The 18,803-nt window shown below is 35.6% G+C and overlaps 1 protein-coding gene across 2 annotated transcripts in view; it reads right to left on the bottom strand.

Moving 5' to 3' along the window:
• The window catches only part of LOC137620700 (uncharacterized), a 561,924-nt gene that overhangs the window by 510,822 nt on the left and 32,299 nt on the right, over window positions 1-18,803 (bottom strand). The gene's annotated exons all lie outside the window — the stretch shown is intronic.

Here is an 18,803-nt window from a genome sequence, read left to right as displayed (position 1 = left end):
TATATATATATATGAGAGAGAGAGAGAGAGGGAGAGAGAGAGAGATCTAGTATTAACAATGATCTGTACAAAAAGAGAGAAAGAGAGAGAGAGATCTTAGTCATAACAATTCTCTGTACAGAGAGAGAGAGAGAGAGAGAGAGAGAGAGAGAGAGATAGTCTTAACAATGCTCTGTACAGAGAGAGAGAGAGAGAGAGAGAGAGAGAGAGAGAGAGAGAGAGAGAGAGCCCTCTGAGTCAATTGCCGTTTTATTTTAGGTTTATTTTTTATTTTTGCTTCTATCATACACTTGTATTGTTTTAAATGTTCATAAAGTTCTCTTGAATGCTTGCACTATGAAATGTTCTCTTTAATGATTAAAGAGAATAACTCAGTTATGGTGAAGTAAAATACGTTATGCCTAGCAAAAAGCAAAAAAATATATACACAATAGAAAAATAACTTTATTTTTTCTCTTTTGTGCATATCATATTTTTGCTTTGTTATTTTTGCTTTTGTGCATATTATTTTTCTTTTGCTTTTTTGCAAGGCAAAATGTATTTTACTTTACCATAATAGATAGAATAGCACCAGAAATCTCAAGCAAATTATTGCTATTGAATGTATAGCCACTATAACCAGTTATATGAACACTTAAAGAAAACCGTAATTTTAATTTGAAAATCTCCGTAAAAAAAATATACTGTTTTCAGCCGTATTTCAGTAAAATACAAGCGACCGTAATTTTACCATATTTTGTTATTATCTTTTACGAGTTGGTGACCATAATAACAATCCTTTACGTCGATATATCCGTTTTTAAAACGGTAAATGTTTGGCAACTTTTATGCTAGGATTTTTACCGATTTTTTTACAGTAAATTTTCAAGTGTAGCATAATTCATTGTTATCAAGATATGACTTATTTCAACCCAATTACCAAGGGACCCCAGGAAGTGGTTGTTGGTGACTCCACATATAGTCATTGGTACTCTTAAATCCACTATCCCTATCTTAGAGGGACAGTTATTTCAAAGTTTTTCATGTGAAATATAGAAGCGTGAACAGAACCCTATATTTTATTGTATATTCAAAAGCAAAGGAAACAAATTCCAAGGTCGGCTGCACCCACTGGAAAAAAAAAAATATGAGAATAACTAGAATTTACGAAAAATTCATTTCCAAAGCCAGTCCAATCTAGTATTGAATTTGAATAAAAAGGTCTCATTGAAGTATTAAATGAGGAGCAAATCCTCATTAATATTGATGTAAAAGGTATTAAAAATTGAAATATAAAGATAACTTTCGAAAACCTACTCAATTCTCCTCTTCAATTTGATTAAAGTGTTAAAGCTGCTCCCTTTCTGAGTGGGGATACCTCATTGTGGTGAAAACGTTTGCGTATCACTATAATCAGCAAAGCTGCATTACTCAGTGACACTCGTACTAGGTTGGTTTGCTATGAATGATCAGACTAAAGTCTTCCACCATTACTAATCCGCATGAGTCAGCGTTGTGATGGAAACTGGCCAAACTCCAGGCATGAATAAGGAAATGTCTGAGGCCTTTGTCCTGCAGTGGAATAGGAACGGCTGCATTTGCTGCTGTAGTCGTTATTATTGTTCAAGCTACTTAAAAAGACAACACCTTTACTCAGATTGGAAAGGAGACTCGAACAGGTTCTCGCAAGCTCTCTTTGTATATTCATTTTCAATACGTTTTACAGAAATATCAGTGTGTATTTACTCCCTTATTTCTACTCGTACTACGATGAGAGGTTTATATTGATATTGATCAAAATTTTTCGCATTGACTTTCAAACACATCAGAACGTTTCAACAGATAAGGCAAAATGAGAATACACAGAACTTTACCTATAAAGAAAATTACATTGGTGAAAAGCTCCACCAAAAGTCTATGAAAATCTTAGGAATAAGACACCTGGACTGAGAGGTTGCAAAACAAAGGATGAATGAAAAAAAAATCCCAAGTAATAGTAATGGATATTCGAAATTTTCATTGTGGTTTAGAAAATGGGATCGTCACTAGATGCTATAAATTCATTCATCTTAATTTCTAGTTTTTGTATGGATAATCTCCTTTTTATGCTTATCTTTAATCTGGGACCCTTTTTATTTATGTACACAGACACTCACACACACACACACACACACACATATATATATATATATATATATATATATTTGTGTGTGTACTTTTGTGTGTATGGGTGTATGTTTGTGTTTGTGAGTGGTTGTGTTCATGTCTCGTTGCAATAACACAAGTGGATCTAGAATCCATAGCGTAATGCAATTCGGTTTCAAGTAGAGAACTGACGTTGAAAACTGCTTTAAAGCTATTTGAGAAATCTCTTTACAGAGGGATTCTATTGTTGGCAGCAATGTATTCAGAGTAGTTTTCTAAAAAAAATGTATTTCTGTTGTTTGCTTTTTTTATCTGCTTGCAAAACATGATGATCTGTGTACGTGACGTTAATTTCTCAGTATTTTTATACTTCTTTTTTTTTTTTTTTGTCTCAGTAGATTTATGCCACCTCCATATTTCTATTTTTATATTCATAAGTCTTTGTGCTAATGAAATACAAAGAGAACGAGATAACAAATAATGCTGATGCAAATCAAAGGAATAATTCATCGAATGGCCTCATTCTATTTATTAAATCTTTTTATGAATATAAATGAAAATTTTAAGAACTCTTTGTTTTCTTTTAAATCAGAGGTTTTGGTGGTTTGGCTGAGGCATGCTGCATATATGTCACTTCTATAAAAAGATAATATTTTTCTATTTCCAAGTTTATAGCAGATTACCAGGTAACTACTGTGATATATTAACATATTGAGGTACTTATTGTTTGATCATTTCTTTATTCGGTAAATCTTATTGCTTCAATGAAAAGAAGTTTACTGGGAAATCTCATAGTCCTGAGAGGAGGGAATGTGTTACCAAAAATTAGTTTGCATGCGATATGAATTATTAATCTGGATACATAGATTACAGGATTCTAAATGCACTGAATATTTTAATTTTGCAGTCTTACCATGTGTCATATGCATCAACTCTTACAAAGGAACTTATAATAGTTGTTTGGCCTGTGTTAGCTAAAACACTAAATTGACTGAGAGTGGAAAGAAATAAGAGCAATTTATGCAACAATATCTATTTTGGTAAAATGCGGTAAGAAATGTTCTCGATGTCACGACAACAAAGTTTGGCAAGCAGTACTGAATTTTGGATAATTTTTTTCTGTTAAAATTACAGATAGGTTAAGTTTTCCTTGTAAAACAATTGCTCCATGATAATCTAATTTAAATTTACACTTCTTTAACCAATATGATATCTATAAACTTAAAAAGGTACAAACATTATAACATATAACTTATACTGGAAGGAAGAAGGAGAGTAAATATCATATAAATTATGGAAATAGAAATATCTAATGATATTAGTGAATTACAATTTGCTGTCACAAAAGTTAGCTCCCCCCCTCCCCTCCCCCACTGTCGTGGATAATAGGATATGATTAGTAAATCATTGGTTAATCAAATCAAATTTCTCACGAAAGTCAGTTATATCCTATGAATAAAAGTCTCTGAAAGAGTGAATAAAAATCCTATAACTATATATTACTCCTCATCTATTGCTACATTGAGAATGGGTGCCGAAAAAAAAACATGCTGATAGTAATGAAATAAAGGGATTTCGATTCAATAGCATGAACCAAAGTATTTTACAAAACCCAAGTAATACTGTAGGTAGCACTCTGCAAAAATTTAGTTCTAACATAATGTATAAAATCAGAAAAGTAAAAAAAAAAAATCGCCAGCGTACTGCACCTATCGGTATAGTTTCATTCCATGTACTCGGAATGGCTGTAATTGGCAGAGGACTGTAATTGGCGCTATTAGAACGTAAAGGATTTAAAATAGATCGGTCGCTGGAATTCCAGAATCGCACAGCAACGACAGATTGTCGATGGTTCAAAAGACCCTAAATTAATTAGAATTATAATCCGGATGATTCTTTTTATTTGAACTGAATGTAGATGGGGAGTCTGTGGGGGAAGACTGCGATTCTGTCAATGAGTGCCCAGTCTGTAGGGACTAAAAGAATGCAAGAAATGAAAAAAAAACTTTGATAAGTAGGAAAATATTTCAAGATTATGTTTTTTTCGACAAAAAAAGAGAAAACATTTGAGGAAAAGCAAAATATTTGGAGATAGGTATTTCAATAGCTTCTGAAAAAAATGGCTAACTATGTGAACAGTAACAATAGATTAATAAACAATTTTATTTCTATAAGGTAGTGTTCTGTTACATTTTAAATAGCCGAGTGAAAACAGTAAATGGCACAATGATGTCCTAAGTTACTTGAACAAACAATAAAGGAAATGTTAAGAAAAATCGCTGAAATTTTGTAACCTTCATTTTTGAAAATCCCTTTTAGCAGCAAACTGTCTGATGGCAACAGCAGCAAAGAGTACCTCGTTAATTAGATGGCAACAAAAGTCAGATGTCAGCGGCAAAGGTTTTCGGATTTATGAAATGAAGATTTTTTCAATAGTTTTCTTTAAGCAGAACAATGCGCTTATACACAATTTACAAATCCAAACAAAATTTTTATATGTCATTCCATTGATATTAGCAATTTTGTTATTTGACTGAATATTGCAAACCTTAAATTTTATGTTTTACAGATTACATCCTTCTGATAAAAGTTATCATGAAGCAATGAGTAATAAGTATAGTAATAAAAATATTAATAGAAATTCTTACCAATGAAAATATGAGGAACAGTTTACCTCTTATGGTAAGTTAAAGTCTTTGTTGATCACCATTAGATGACAGATCATCGACTTAATTAAAGAAAAGAAAACTACGAATGTTTATGTGGATGATTTTTTTGTTTATTAAAAGAATTATCATAGACAATACCACGGGCCATATGAGATTTCATATGTGATATAATAAACTTCATGATCAGACTTAAAAATTAGTCTTAAAAATTTGAAACATTCAAATCTCATGGAAATCAGAAGGGACAAGAGTAAGAGTTTGAGGAAATATTAAAGTTAAATGTAGACCATTGAGAACAAACTATATGTATATACATATATATATATATATATATATATATACATATATATATATATATATATATATACAATATAACCCTGATTACAAAGAAAAATTACACGATTTGCGGGGAATTTTCCTCAATGAAATAATTACTAGAATATTTTCTCCTATTAATTCATCGAAACTTTTTTTCCCGCAATAAAGTTTACTAAAATATAGAGATCATCTTGTTTCATTATATGTTACCAAACACAAAACTTGCCAAGTCAATGAGTTTTCAATGTAATAACAGTTATTAATGATCATTCTAACGCAATTGGTTTTACATGGCTGCATTCATCGTACTACAGTCAGAAGAAATTCTGGAAGAGATTTTAAGAGATAAAAGAATATACACATATTTGCTATTTTCTGTGTTTTTCTGATTTCCGTAGTACCTTTCTTTTTTCTTGAAGATATACAGACTATCGTTTCCCTTGTGTCTAGGCCTCACCCTTTTTCCATCTCCGGTCTTTCTCTTTGTTTTTGCATGAGGCCTAATGGAGAATTGTATAGCGAGTTGTTCATCCCATAAGCTTTCTCATATGTATGCATGTATATAATTCTGCATATATTTATGGGTAACTTGTTTATGCGTATATATATATATATATATATATACATATAAATATAAATATATATATGTATATATATATATATATATATTATATATATATATATATATATATATATATATATATATATATATATATATATATATACATCAAAGTTAATGTTTAAATTTAAATGCGTGGAATGAACAAAATAGATTTGCGGGACCACCATTATAGTAGACGTGTAGTACGAAGAAAACCTCAATTGTTCCTTAGGCTGCATTTCCCTTCTTTTCCGTTTCCAATTTCGTCCGAAATAACATTCGAAGGGATTACGGTTTTAGCGGGTCCTAGATTCCCTCACTTCTTTATGAGAGGCACATTGCCATTCTATTCCATCGACCTTACACCCATCTCGGCCACCAAAGCTTTACTTGCCATTTCACACCTGAAGATTTGGACTTACACATAAAATTTTATTTTATTTTATTTTTCTTTCCTTCGGGTACTTTTGTTAAGAGTATTCGTTGGCATTATGATTTTTTTTTTTTTTTTTTTTTGGCTTTTCTTTTACTATCTGGAGCTTCTAGTAAAATTTTGGCCTTGCTTTTTCTTATGTAAAAGCTAGCGAGGCGTAATTTAAAGTTGTTATTTTATTTTATTATTAATGTTTTCTTGGATGGAGACGCCCAAGAAGTCCGATTAAGGACATTAAATATAGTTACACAGTTAGTTAAAGGATGAGAAAATGGGTTGTAAATGGACTGAGGAAGGACTGATGCTTACATAAGATACATTATCAGTTATGAATAATGAAAGAAAATTGAAACAACCAGAAATTTTTTTATAACTGTTTGAATAATGAGAACGTTTGAATTAAATGTAAGTAAGTGTAAGGGTTCATGTAAATGGAAGCTAAGTCGACTGAGCAATGGACGCTAGTACTCTAGGGGGAGTAATAGAATCAGTCGTAGAGGCTTATGGAAGTAAATGTAACGCATTAGGATGACATTCTAGAAGAAATAAATCACATATTATTGGAATAAACAGGGTAGCAGGATATGTGCAAAAGATTTGGAAGAGAGTTTCGGTGTCTATGGAATCATTGATATCAATTTATTGCTTCAACTCTCTTTTTTTGAAATAGGGAATGGATGTTGAATGTTAACAAGATTTTTTAACAGTATGTGCTATGTAAGAGGAATCTGTAAAGATGTAGATATCCTGGAAGGAATGAAAAGGTATCTTTAAATGATAGGATAAATATGTTTTGAGAATTTATGTTTTGAGATATAGTTGATAATTAGTAAGTGATAAGAGGTACGAGGAGAGGAAGATTTACTCACTTAAATTTACTTTAAGAGCTGTGTTTCTTGTCCTATACAGCAGGGGAACCCTACTCCCTGCAGGACCTTCACAGTCATTTTATTATGTTCGTTCCAAAGCATTCAACATTTTACACCGCATATTGCTCTTTTATTGTCAAATCCACACTATCGAACCACTTAGAGAACAAGAAATTCCTGTTTCCTCTTGAAAGCCCTAATATCTTCAGTCTTTCGTATGTCTAGTGAGAGCTTATTATATTGTCTCGGGCTGCGTGTTTAAAGGTTCTAGAGCCTACAGTAGACATATATGTAGGTTCCAATAATTTGAAATCATCTGTAACTATTTTTGTGTCAACACGATTTCTGGGTTCCACAATATGTAGTAATTCTCTTAGATATTTTGGAATTCCGTTTCTGATAACTTGATGGGTTATTGTACATATTTCAAACTCATTTCTCGCCTCAATAAGCAGGCAGAGTAAATAAATTAGTGTAGGATTGAATTGATTATATGTGGTAAAAATGTTTGTGATTGGAAGTACCTTTTTCATGAGATATGAATGTGAATAACAGTGTTTGTAAGGGGTTGTCATGTGGCGTACATAGGTCTTTATGTAGGTGTATTCCTTGGAAGAACATGACCACTCATCAAGAAAATTGCCGATGTTTATTGTTATTATTATTATTATTATTATTATTATTATTATTATTATTATTATTATTATTATTATTATTATATATGCATATATACATATCTATATACAGTATACAGTATATACAGATATATATATATATATATATATATATATATACATACTTATTTTCTGTCCATATGTGCATATATACCGATATATTCGGCGTCAATGACCATAGATGTCAGGATGCCAGAAAACTAAATCAATCGAGCAATCAATCAATAGACTGATATGTATGTTTACATTTATAAATTCATGTAATTAATTCTTAGGAAGAACACAGAATGCATCTCTAATGTGGATCTTAAATTCCAGTATACTTTATTAAAACAGTAACCCCTATTCTATTTCACATCTGAATAACTTTGGTGTAACCTTACTAATGCTCAAAAGGAAAAAAAAAATCTCGAATAATGTTTTAAATTGCATTTTATAGGGAACTTGTCTGATATGCAGTATGCATTCATTTTCTAATATTTATTCAACCAACAACTCACCCATGCTTCATTTTGCTATATATTTCTAAAAGTTATTGCATATAGGACGATGTTTTTGTACTTTGTGTAGCAATTTCGTTTCTTCACACTTTTTTTTTCAGGACCTTTTCCATTAGCAGTATTTCTCCCTCAAGAAATCTTCTTATGAGTGCAGAGAGAAAAAGAAAAAAGTGACCAAATTTTCCAGGTGATATTCACATAGACATTCCCTATGATTTTCATTTTCGTTTGTTATGAATCTTCCCTTGAGAGATACTGTATTTGCAATACAGTATGTGGGAACATACAAGTAAAGAGAAGCATTGTACTGTCAAGTTTTGCTCGTTTATGCTACTTGATAATTCTGATAGAATGAGTTATTGAAAAATTGTAAGGACAAGGAAAAATTACAAGCGAAGGGCAGTCAGCTTTACTTGGGCGTTTATATAATCACACCTTTCACTGGCAAGATATAATTTCAATCTTCTTTAGTTCTTTATGGACTCTTTACTTAGGAAATTTGTTGTTAACTAAGTAGGAAGGTCCGGTAACAGTTTTTTTTTTTATCCTTTTTCTTATTTCATTGCAGTGTCCATGATTGGTTCGGAAATAATCGTAAAGGAAAAGAAAAATTAATTAGATATTTATATCATGTTGCTGGGCTCAAGATAGAGTGAAAAATTGGGTAAATATCGATCCTCCTGATAGCATTGATATATTTGTATTTGCTACGCTGCAAGGATTTTTAATCGGTTATGTAATCTTCCCTTTAACTTTCTAGTATTGCCATCATGTACCAAACATCCAATCCGCTGCTAAGTGAAAAGTGAATGATTACGCATCTTAATTGGAAACGACATGAGAATATGAATGATGTTATATATATACATACACACACACACACACACACACATATATATATATATATATATATGTATATATATGTATATGTATATATATATATATATATATATGTATATATATAAATATAAATATATATATATATATATATATATATAAAATCCAACTGAACATAGATGCTGTTGTTTTGGGGAAAAAAATGCAGTACAAACTAGATGTAGAACGCTCAGTGCTGAAAAATTTCTACGCTCGGGAAGGTTATGTATGTTGCATGATATTATAAATGGATTTGGTTTCCTCGACAAATGAAGTTTGAATGCTTGGAACTTACTCATGTTGACGTGTATTATATGAAGCTTTCAGCTTTCGATTTAGATTTTATCTCAAACTACTCAATGGCAACCATCTACCTTGTGAAAGCCACCGATTTCTCTGGTAGGTCTGCCGCAGCACCAGACCTTTCACAAGTATAATGTTTTCCTCGTGTGCCTGGTCTTATGCATTTGCTAAGAAAAATGTTTGCATGCATAGGCAAGAAAATTTCCAGCACAAAATTCTGCATACTACTATAGATCGCATATTTCAATACCGGCTAAATCTTCGATATGCACGAGCAGCCACTTAGCATAATTGGTATGGTCTAATGAAAAGATCCACGGCACAATGGCTACCAGCACATCTAAATAGATGAAAGTCCCCCTTCCTTTTAACCCTGACAAGAAATAGCACTGATAGTTCAAGCTGCGGGGTTAAGTTCTATTACTGTAAGTGCGTCTTTTATTACTCCCCAGTTTGCACCATTCAGTGAAGTTCAATACGGTCCCCTCTTCAGCAGATGCATAACTGTCATAAGCCTCGCGCTGGAGAAATGAGGTACTGCAGCATTCAAGCGGATGCATTTCTTTCATTTGATATATACTCACGTACAGTACTTGTATCATATTGAGTAATGATATAATTAATATTATATTTAGGATATATATATATATATATATATATACATATATATATATATATGTATGTATGTATATATATACAGTATATATATGCACATATATATATATATCTATATATATATATATATATATATATAATACAGAGAGAGAGAGAGAGAGAGAGAGAGAGAGAGAGAGAGAGAGCTTATTAAAGATATATATATATATATATATATATACAGTGTATATATGCATATATGTACAGAGAGAGAGAGAGAGAGAGAGAGAGAGAGAGAGAGAGAGAGAGTTTATTAAAGTAAGATAGGAATGAATTATTTGCTTCGATAATGGATATTAATGGTTTTGGAGCATACTGTCTTCTTCTAAGTACTTTGCACGTTAGTGATTAATCTTGCTAATGTTTGTTTTTGCTTGAATAAGTTCAGAGACAAGGGGCTTTAATATTATAAAAGCCAGCATTTCTTTTAGCTTCTTAAGTGCGCTGCTTTTCTTATGAGTAATATTTTTCGATCATTTTTAACAGCGAATAATGAGTGTTAAGGACGAAAATAGAAAATAATCTGCATCGGTTATATAAGGATTACCATTATGAAACCTATTATAGATACTAATACAGGACGAAAAAATTCTATATAATGCATATTTATCAATGGATTATTTAGAACATCGTTATATAATATACTGCTATACAAGAACAATTCGAATGAAAAATTTGATTATCGGTGACGGAAGGGAATAAATGTATAAAAAGATAATGAAAATAAAGGGAAATTTGCAATGACGGAAATTCTTAAAATGAGAAATAGCTCTAGCACATGTTTTAAACATAAATCTCCTTCTCGTATATAAAAGGTAAAAGAATAATATAGGCATAGCCAAAAAGATTTGTTTATTGCATGATTAAATGTGTACAAAAATTGACCTTAACTCACAAAGTAATCTTTATTTGCATACTGTTAACAAGAATTCTTATTCGACTGAAATCGTTTTCTGAGAAGAATTATTACTTCATTATGATTAATTGATTGATTGATTTAGGGTTTTCTAGCATCCTGACATCCAAGGTACTTCATTATGAAAGAAATGATTCACCAAGAAAAAAAAATAAAAAGAAATAAAAAAAAAACTGTTGGACTAACACCCAATTAAAGTCATGAAAAGAAATGAGAGAGAGAGAGAGAGAGAGAGAGAGAGAGAGAGAGAGAGAGCATAATTTATAGAAAATGATAAATGTTTCATATATAATCTTGACGGATGACAATGAACCTTTCAAATCGCGAAGAAAAATATAAATCTAAAATAAATGTGAAAATGACACCATAGGAAATGTCAGTGACAAATAATGATATAGAAATGATGAAGAGTAATGATTGACGTCGTTGCTAATGATTATATGATCAGCAATTACTCTTGATTACATGGAAGCCTCATCCTATGATGTTTTCAGAGGGAATATCCTTATCTATAAGGCATTTAAATGGCATTAATGTAATTGCAAGGAAAGATGTACACAATTTTTCGCTTTTATAAAAACTGTTATATATGTAAAAAACCTAGAAAATATGGAAGAGACAGTATTTACAAGAGAGAGAGAGAGAGAGAGAGAGAGAGAGAGAGAGAGAGAGAGAGAGAAGTTTTCATAATTATAAAAAGCGGTACATAAGATAAACAAGCAAAAAAGATATGGAAGAGATATACTACTTACGAGAGAGAGAGAGAGAGAGAGAGAGAGAGAGAGAGAGAGAGAGAATTTTTAATATTTATAAAAAGCGATATATATGATATACAAGTAGTGAAAATATGGAAGATATATAGTATTTACGAGAGAGAGAGAGAGAGAGAGAGAGAGAGAGAGAGAGAGATTATTTAATAAATTTATTACGCCCAAAGACGTCAAACAAAGTTACATATTGGCAATTACATACAGTACATCAAAAATCAACATAAAAAGAAAAATTACAGCATTGAATCATCAGTGTATCAGTTACAATAATAACATATACGAGTTTGTATTCCATTATCACAACAACTGCAACAGATAGTTTAGCAGCCACCAAAGTGTGGATGACGAGTCAAAATTACGTCTGGGTGGTCATCTTTGAGTAACTATTGACAGGTTTGAAATAAATTTTTGTCCTTGAGGTAACAGATTCCTGACAGTAGGGCAATGAAGGCAATAGTGTTTAAGGTTATTGGCATTAGCAAGGTTACAGAGTTTACATGAGGTGTAGTGTGGTATATCTGGTGTCCGTCCAACCTGCCACACAGGACGATATCCCACCCTTATCCTGGCACTTACGATTATTTAATAAATTTATTACGACCAACGACGTCAAACAAGGTTACATACAGTACATCAGGAAAAAAAAAAATACAGCATTGAATCATCAGTATATCATTCACAAAAATAACATATATGGGTTCGTATTCCATTATCACAACAACTGCAACAGACAGTTTAGCAGCCACCAAAGTGTGGATGACGAGTCAAAATTACATCTAGGTGGTCATCTTTGAGTAAATATTGACAGGTTTGAAGTAAATTTTGTCCTTGAGGTAACAGATTCCTGACAGTGGGGCAATGAAGACAGTAGTGTTCAAGGTTATTGGCATTAGCAAGGTTACACAGTTTACATGAGGTGTAGTGTGGTATATCTAGTGCCTGTCCAACCTGCCACACAGGACGATATCCCAACCTTATCCTGGCACTTACGACATTATGCCTACGCACCATGAGTCCACGACGCCGGTACTTGTGACGGCTATGCAGAAAGTTATCATGATGTTGTATGGAAACACTAGTGCCCCTCTCTGCATCCCTGCGCTGTACTGTACAAGCAAAAGCTGCTGAAAATATTCTATGTTTAAGGCAGCGAAGTGAGGGCTCATCATTTCTGTCATCAAGGTCCAGTGTGCAGGCAGCTTTAGCAAGACTATCCACCATGTCATTCCCAGCAAGCCCAATATGGGAGGGCATCCACATGAAGGACACGACAAGCGAGGCATTGTAAGCAGCAGCGAGTTGACACAGTATGTCTCGCACAACACGGCCACAGCTGGGCCTAGAAGATGTCAGTGCCTGGAGTGCAGATTTGGAGTCACAGATCACCAATCCATTCACATTTCTTCTAACAAGTAGAGTTACTGCATCCCATATACCTTGAAGTTCGCAATAAGTGGAACTGGATGAGTTTGGCAACCTGCGACCATGCCACCCACCCTCAGGAGGTTCTAAAGTTTGGGAGAACATAGCACATGCTGCACTTCCATCTGCCTGTACTGAGCCGTCAACGTAGATGTGGTGTCCTGCAGGAACTGAAATTGACACATTGAATATTGTTTCCAAAACCAGCTGTTTCTGTAGACTGGGATGGGCATCTTTAGAGGTTGGTGTGAAAGTGACAGCAGGAATAGGAACCCGCCATGGTGGCAAATCTTGGATGACAGCTTGCTCAGGTACACCAATATCAAGGTGTCGAAGATTTTCACATACTGCCCTAACTAGGTTATGGCCCCCTTGCCGGAGTTGAGGTCTTGGTGAATCTTCGTCAAGTGATGCTCTGAGGACAGCAGAGAAGTTTGGAGTAAATTGTGGAGAGTGTAGACATTTAACAGAAAACAAAGTTACATTGGCATAAATTCTCTCTATTAATGGAGGTAACATGAGTTCAGTCTGCATGTTGACTATCCGAGTGGTGGGAGGGCAACCTAGGATAAACCTCATTACCCTATTTTGGAACAGTTCTAGTGGTTGTAATGCCTGTCTGGATAATTGAATTAAAGCAGGAGATAAATAGTCAACAACTGACCTTAGGAAGAGGATATAGAGGGTTTTAGCCAAGGGGATAGATATACCTGTGGCCCTGGTCGCAAGCCACTTGATGGGAGTGAAGCGAGGCTCCAGTCGATCAAGAAGGTTTTTCACCATGGGGTGGATTCGTTGTCGTGCGGGTATAGCAGGGGTGATCCTGACTGGTGCACCTAGATATGTATACTGTGTGCAGTGAGGTATAATATTCCCACCCATAGTGAACACTGGCAGGTCTCGGAGATTCCGCGCAGAGAAGATTCTGCTTTTTTCTGGGGAGAGTATGAGGCCACAGGAGGTACAGGACCTGTAGAAGTCTTGAAGGACACGTTGAAGGTCTCGAGGGGTAGTGGAGTGGATGCAGACATCATCAGCATAGCAGGTTACAGTGGTTCCAGGGATAGCAGGGAGGAGAGACAGTACACAGTGCATAAGTATATTAAAAAGAAATGGGCTCAATACACCGCCCTGAGGTGTGCCAAGCTCAAAATTTTCATAGGAGCTACATGCACCTTTAAAGAAAACACGCGATTTTCTGTTACTGAGATAACCGTTTATTCACTTCAGAAGGTTTCCTCTGACACCAAATTCGACAAGCTGATCAAGAATTATATCCCGGTTGGCTATATCAAAAGCACTTTTGAGGTCAAGGAAGGCAACTACACTGTTGGAGGAAAATCGGGAGTAGAGTTCAGCTAAACAGTGATGAGTACTCCTCTGTGGAAGAAAGCCATACAAATGGGGAGAAAGTTTTTCTTGTAACCGATACATTAGCCTGGTTAGTAATATACGCTCAAACACTTTACTAAAACATGAGGTGAGGGAGATAGGCCGGTATTTATCAGTTCCAGGCTTTGGGATAGGAATAATTGTGCTAATGATCCAGGCAGCAGGTACATATCCAAGTTGGTAGCAAAGATTATACAATTGTAGAAGAGGATTTCCAGGAACCTTCTGGAGAAGACGAAGCACTTGATAAGTAAGGCCATCATCTCCAGGAGCAGAATTTTTATTTCCCATAACAGCACGTCGCAGCTCATCCTCGGTGATCAGCTCTTTGTCCTCCTCGTCTGATTCCAACAATGCAGCCATCAGATGAAGGTTGCGTAAATTGCTCTGGGAAGAGAGTGCTTCTTGGATTTGTACAGGGAGATTACTGGACCGTGACTGGGTTGACCAAGTAGTGATGAGATCCTGGGCATATGCTTGTGGACTGTGATGAAGTGCACATGTGGTTTTTTTCTTGACAGTCCTTTTAATGAGATGCCACATGGTCCCAACGCTAGTCTGGTGGTTAATTAGGTCAGTGTATTTATACCATGACTCAGTGTAGACACACTTCTGGAGAGCAACTAAATCATCCCTCGCCTGCTGATATTGAAGTAGATGATTAGGTGTCGGTTGTGTCTGAAAGGCAAGGCCAGCATCGGCCGCAACTCTCTCTGCTTGCATAATGCGTTGATCCAAGGTCCAAGCATGGGCAACAAGATGACTTTTGATGTGAGGTCTGGCGATATATAGTTGATAGAAGTCATGGGTAGCTTTTACCAAAGAATTATACAGGTGTTCTGGGGAGTGTTTATCAAAGGTAGGTAGGACAGACGAGATGTATGAAACATATGTTGGGCAGTACTTGGGTGGAATGGTGATGCGGGTACGATGATAGGGGTCACTTGGATGAGTCTGTATTGCGTACTGTAGACATAAGGCAACATGGTCAGAAAAGAGCGAGGGAACAGAATGACAGGAGACACGTGATGCTACAAGCCCAGATGTAAGGATATGATCAAGAGTGCCCCCCCCCCGGATGTGTGTGGCACCACCTGTATCCCAACGGGTTAAATGGTAACGACGGATGTAGTTGAGCAGAGGAACTCCACTGCGATTCGGAATCGGAGAGACATCACCTAGATCTGGGTGTCTGGCATTGAAATCCCCCATGTAGATCATGCTAAGGTTTGTAGGTGTAGGAAGTGCTGAGAGGTTAATTAGGCCAGGGGCAGAGTAAACATTGCATAATCGAATATGACCATCACCTATCTTAACCTGAAAAAGTTGGAAGGTCATGTTAATATCTGCTGATGAGCGAAGGAATTGATGAGGGAGAGTAGAGTGGATGTAAGTAATAAGACCATTCCTGACATGATGTACATATGAAACATAACCAGAGAGTTTTGGAGCTTCATCACCTGGCTGAGCACCGCCAGGGAAGGCTTCTTGAATAAATATTACTTGTGGGTGATGGCGATAAACATATGTCCTGAGTGCAGTCAGTCTGGAGTATTGTCTAATTCCAAGGGCATTCCATGAAAGGACATGTAGTTGCATGAGTCTAGCGAAGTTTACCCTTAACACTGCGAGAGACAGGTCGAGCATGTACCGAAGACGCAGGAGGCCACTGACCCTTTCAAGACAAGAGGCAACAGTGTCTAGCTTCTCAGTAAGTGAGGCAACAGAGGTTATAAGAACTTGTTGTGCCTTGACCAGTGTATCGAGGTTACTTGCAGTGGTAGCCTGTTGAACGATCAAGCTATCGAAGCGTGTATCAATAGCATCAAAACGTGTCGTTAGTGCTGTAAAGTGCGATTCCAAGGCAGCAACAGCCTTACGAAGTTTTGAAATTTCAGCTGATTCAGTAGAGTATGATGAGACGGTTGACACTGGTTGTTGTGGTGGTGGTGGTGGTGGTGGTGGTGGTGGTGTCATCAGTGGAAGTGACTGTGTGGCAGCGCATGACCGTTTGGAACATCCATGCCAAACATTAACTCCTGCTTCACCACACCGAGGGCATTTCCAATGCACAGTCTCTGGAGTTGATGATGATTCTGACAATGAGGTGGAAGCATCAGTAACAGGTTTACGGTATGGACAGGTGCGTGTGGAATGGGCTGCAGCACACCAGGCACACTTAGGTGAGGCAGAGCAATATCGGGAGATATGGCCAGTACCCCAGCAGTTGAAACAGTTGGGCTGATCATCCTTCATCCTGCGTAATTCACAAGGAGGGAGGCAAGGGAGGAAGGAAAACTCATAGACAGATGGTGGTGGTTCTAGTAGACTCCATGTGATGACAATGCGATTAATAGGGTTCCCATTTTGAAGAAATCTTCGTGCACTGTATACACCAGGCAGTTCCTTAGCAAGGTTAGGGTCTGCTTCAATAGGGTAACGGGTAATAAGATAAGTTAAATACTTACGGGGTCTGTCTATTGAATCTTGAATATCCAGGCTTATGGACAGAAATTCACCACCCTTCACCCTGCCAATGATGTGCTCACGACTCCTTGCGATATATACAAACTTAGATGTGATAGCAGACATTTTCACCTCTGCCAGCTCCTTATCAAGAGTGAAGGTTTTGTTTACTTCAGTCAGCCACCGTAGTTTAGTGTCAGTGCTCAAATTTTCTTTGAAGACCAGCCTAGCATACTCATCACGGGGAGCAAAAGCTGGGGTAGCAGAGGAAGCATGTCGTGTGGGGGGGGGGGGGTGAGGCAGAGTGACATCACTCTTTTGTCTAGTGAAAGACTCATGACACTTGGATGTTTTAGCAGCAGCTAGTATCTGACCCATAGTCCACTGGGCGCTTCATGGGGGTATTAGCAACAGTACTGGAGGGCATATGAGGAAGAGAATGTGTGAGTATTGGCCAATGAGTCATATCTACATCCTCAGCATCAGACAGGTGAAGATCATTTTCACCCTCAGAAACAGAGGCTGGACCGGAGTAAGCCATTTTTGGTGAAGCAGCAGCCCTTCACCTCACACATACACTGTGCATGCGCGAACTGAGGCGCCGCCGACAGAGTGGGTATGCCACGGGGTATGAGTTTTTATATCTTAACCACAGACTAGTATAAAAGTCCTATATACACACTGTTGTTACTAAAATGGTCACTGAGTCTTACTGTAACTTATATAGCACGGTGAAAGGTGTAGTATCGCTAGAACTTGCACAAAAACTCATTGTATAGAGAGCTCATACAATGCGTGTTTACAAACTGAGACAGTGTTACCAACCCAATCAGAGAGAGAGAGAGAGAGAGAGAGAGAGAGAGAGAGATTTTATAATTATAAAAAGCGATATATAAGATAAACAAACAAAAAAGATACGGAAGAGATATACTATTTACGAGAGAGAGAGAGAGAGAGAGAGAGAGAGAGAGAGAGAGAGAGAGAGAGAGAATTTTTAATATTTACAAAAAGCGATATATATATGATATGCAAGCAGTGAAAATATGAAGATATATAGTATTTGAGAGAGAGAGAGAGAGAGAGAGAGAGAGAGAGAGAGAGAGAGAGCACTAATTGGGTTTTCCCTGAAAAAGAAATCCCTTCTCTCTCTCTCTTACCCTCTCCTTCATCCGAGACAAAAATAAACGGCGACTCTTCCCCCCGTATGAATGATAATCCATCTCTACTATGAAAAAAATAAAAAAAAATCCTCACCCCTTCTGGGGGAGTTTATTTTCCCTCTGCTCCGACAGCTCAGCCATAGAGCATTCAATTTTCCTCATCTAAAATAAAGGAAAAAGTATATGGTTAATTTAAGTTCTACAAATGTAAACGGAGAAAAGAATTATACTGGTATGTACTCGTATTTGTACCTGATCTTCAATCCTTGCAGCATGTATCATATACACACATTTATGTATTTAAATGCATGTTTTATATATCACACTAAGTGATTTTCTTATCATATATATATATATATATATATGTATGTATATATATATATATATTATATATGTATATATATATATATATGTATATATATGCATATATATATATATATATATATACATGTGTGTATGGTGTGGATTACTAGTCAAAATACTATGTGCATTCGGAAACACGTTCAACACCGATGAAATCAGAATTTTGATTTCTTACTGGAGCTTTTAAAAAAAAAAAGTTAAGGAAGAACTGAAATGTATAGGTACAATCGAAGACTGGTTTTCATACTAAAAGTTACACATAGAAAGAGCCAATGAAAATTGAAGTATGAAAA

This window comes from Palaemon carinicauda, chromosome 27 (genome assembly GCF_036898095.1).
Source record: "Palaemon carinicauda isolate YSFRI2023 chromosome 27, ASM3689809v2, whole genome shotgun sequence".
Classification (NCBI taxonomy): Eukaryota; Metazoa; Arthropoda; class Malacostraca; order Decapoda; family Palaemonidae; genus Palaemon; species Palaemon carinicauda.
The sequence above is the reverse complement of the archived record's forward strand: the minus strand, read 5'-3'. Positions and strand labels throughout refer to the sequence as shown.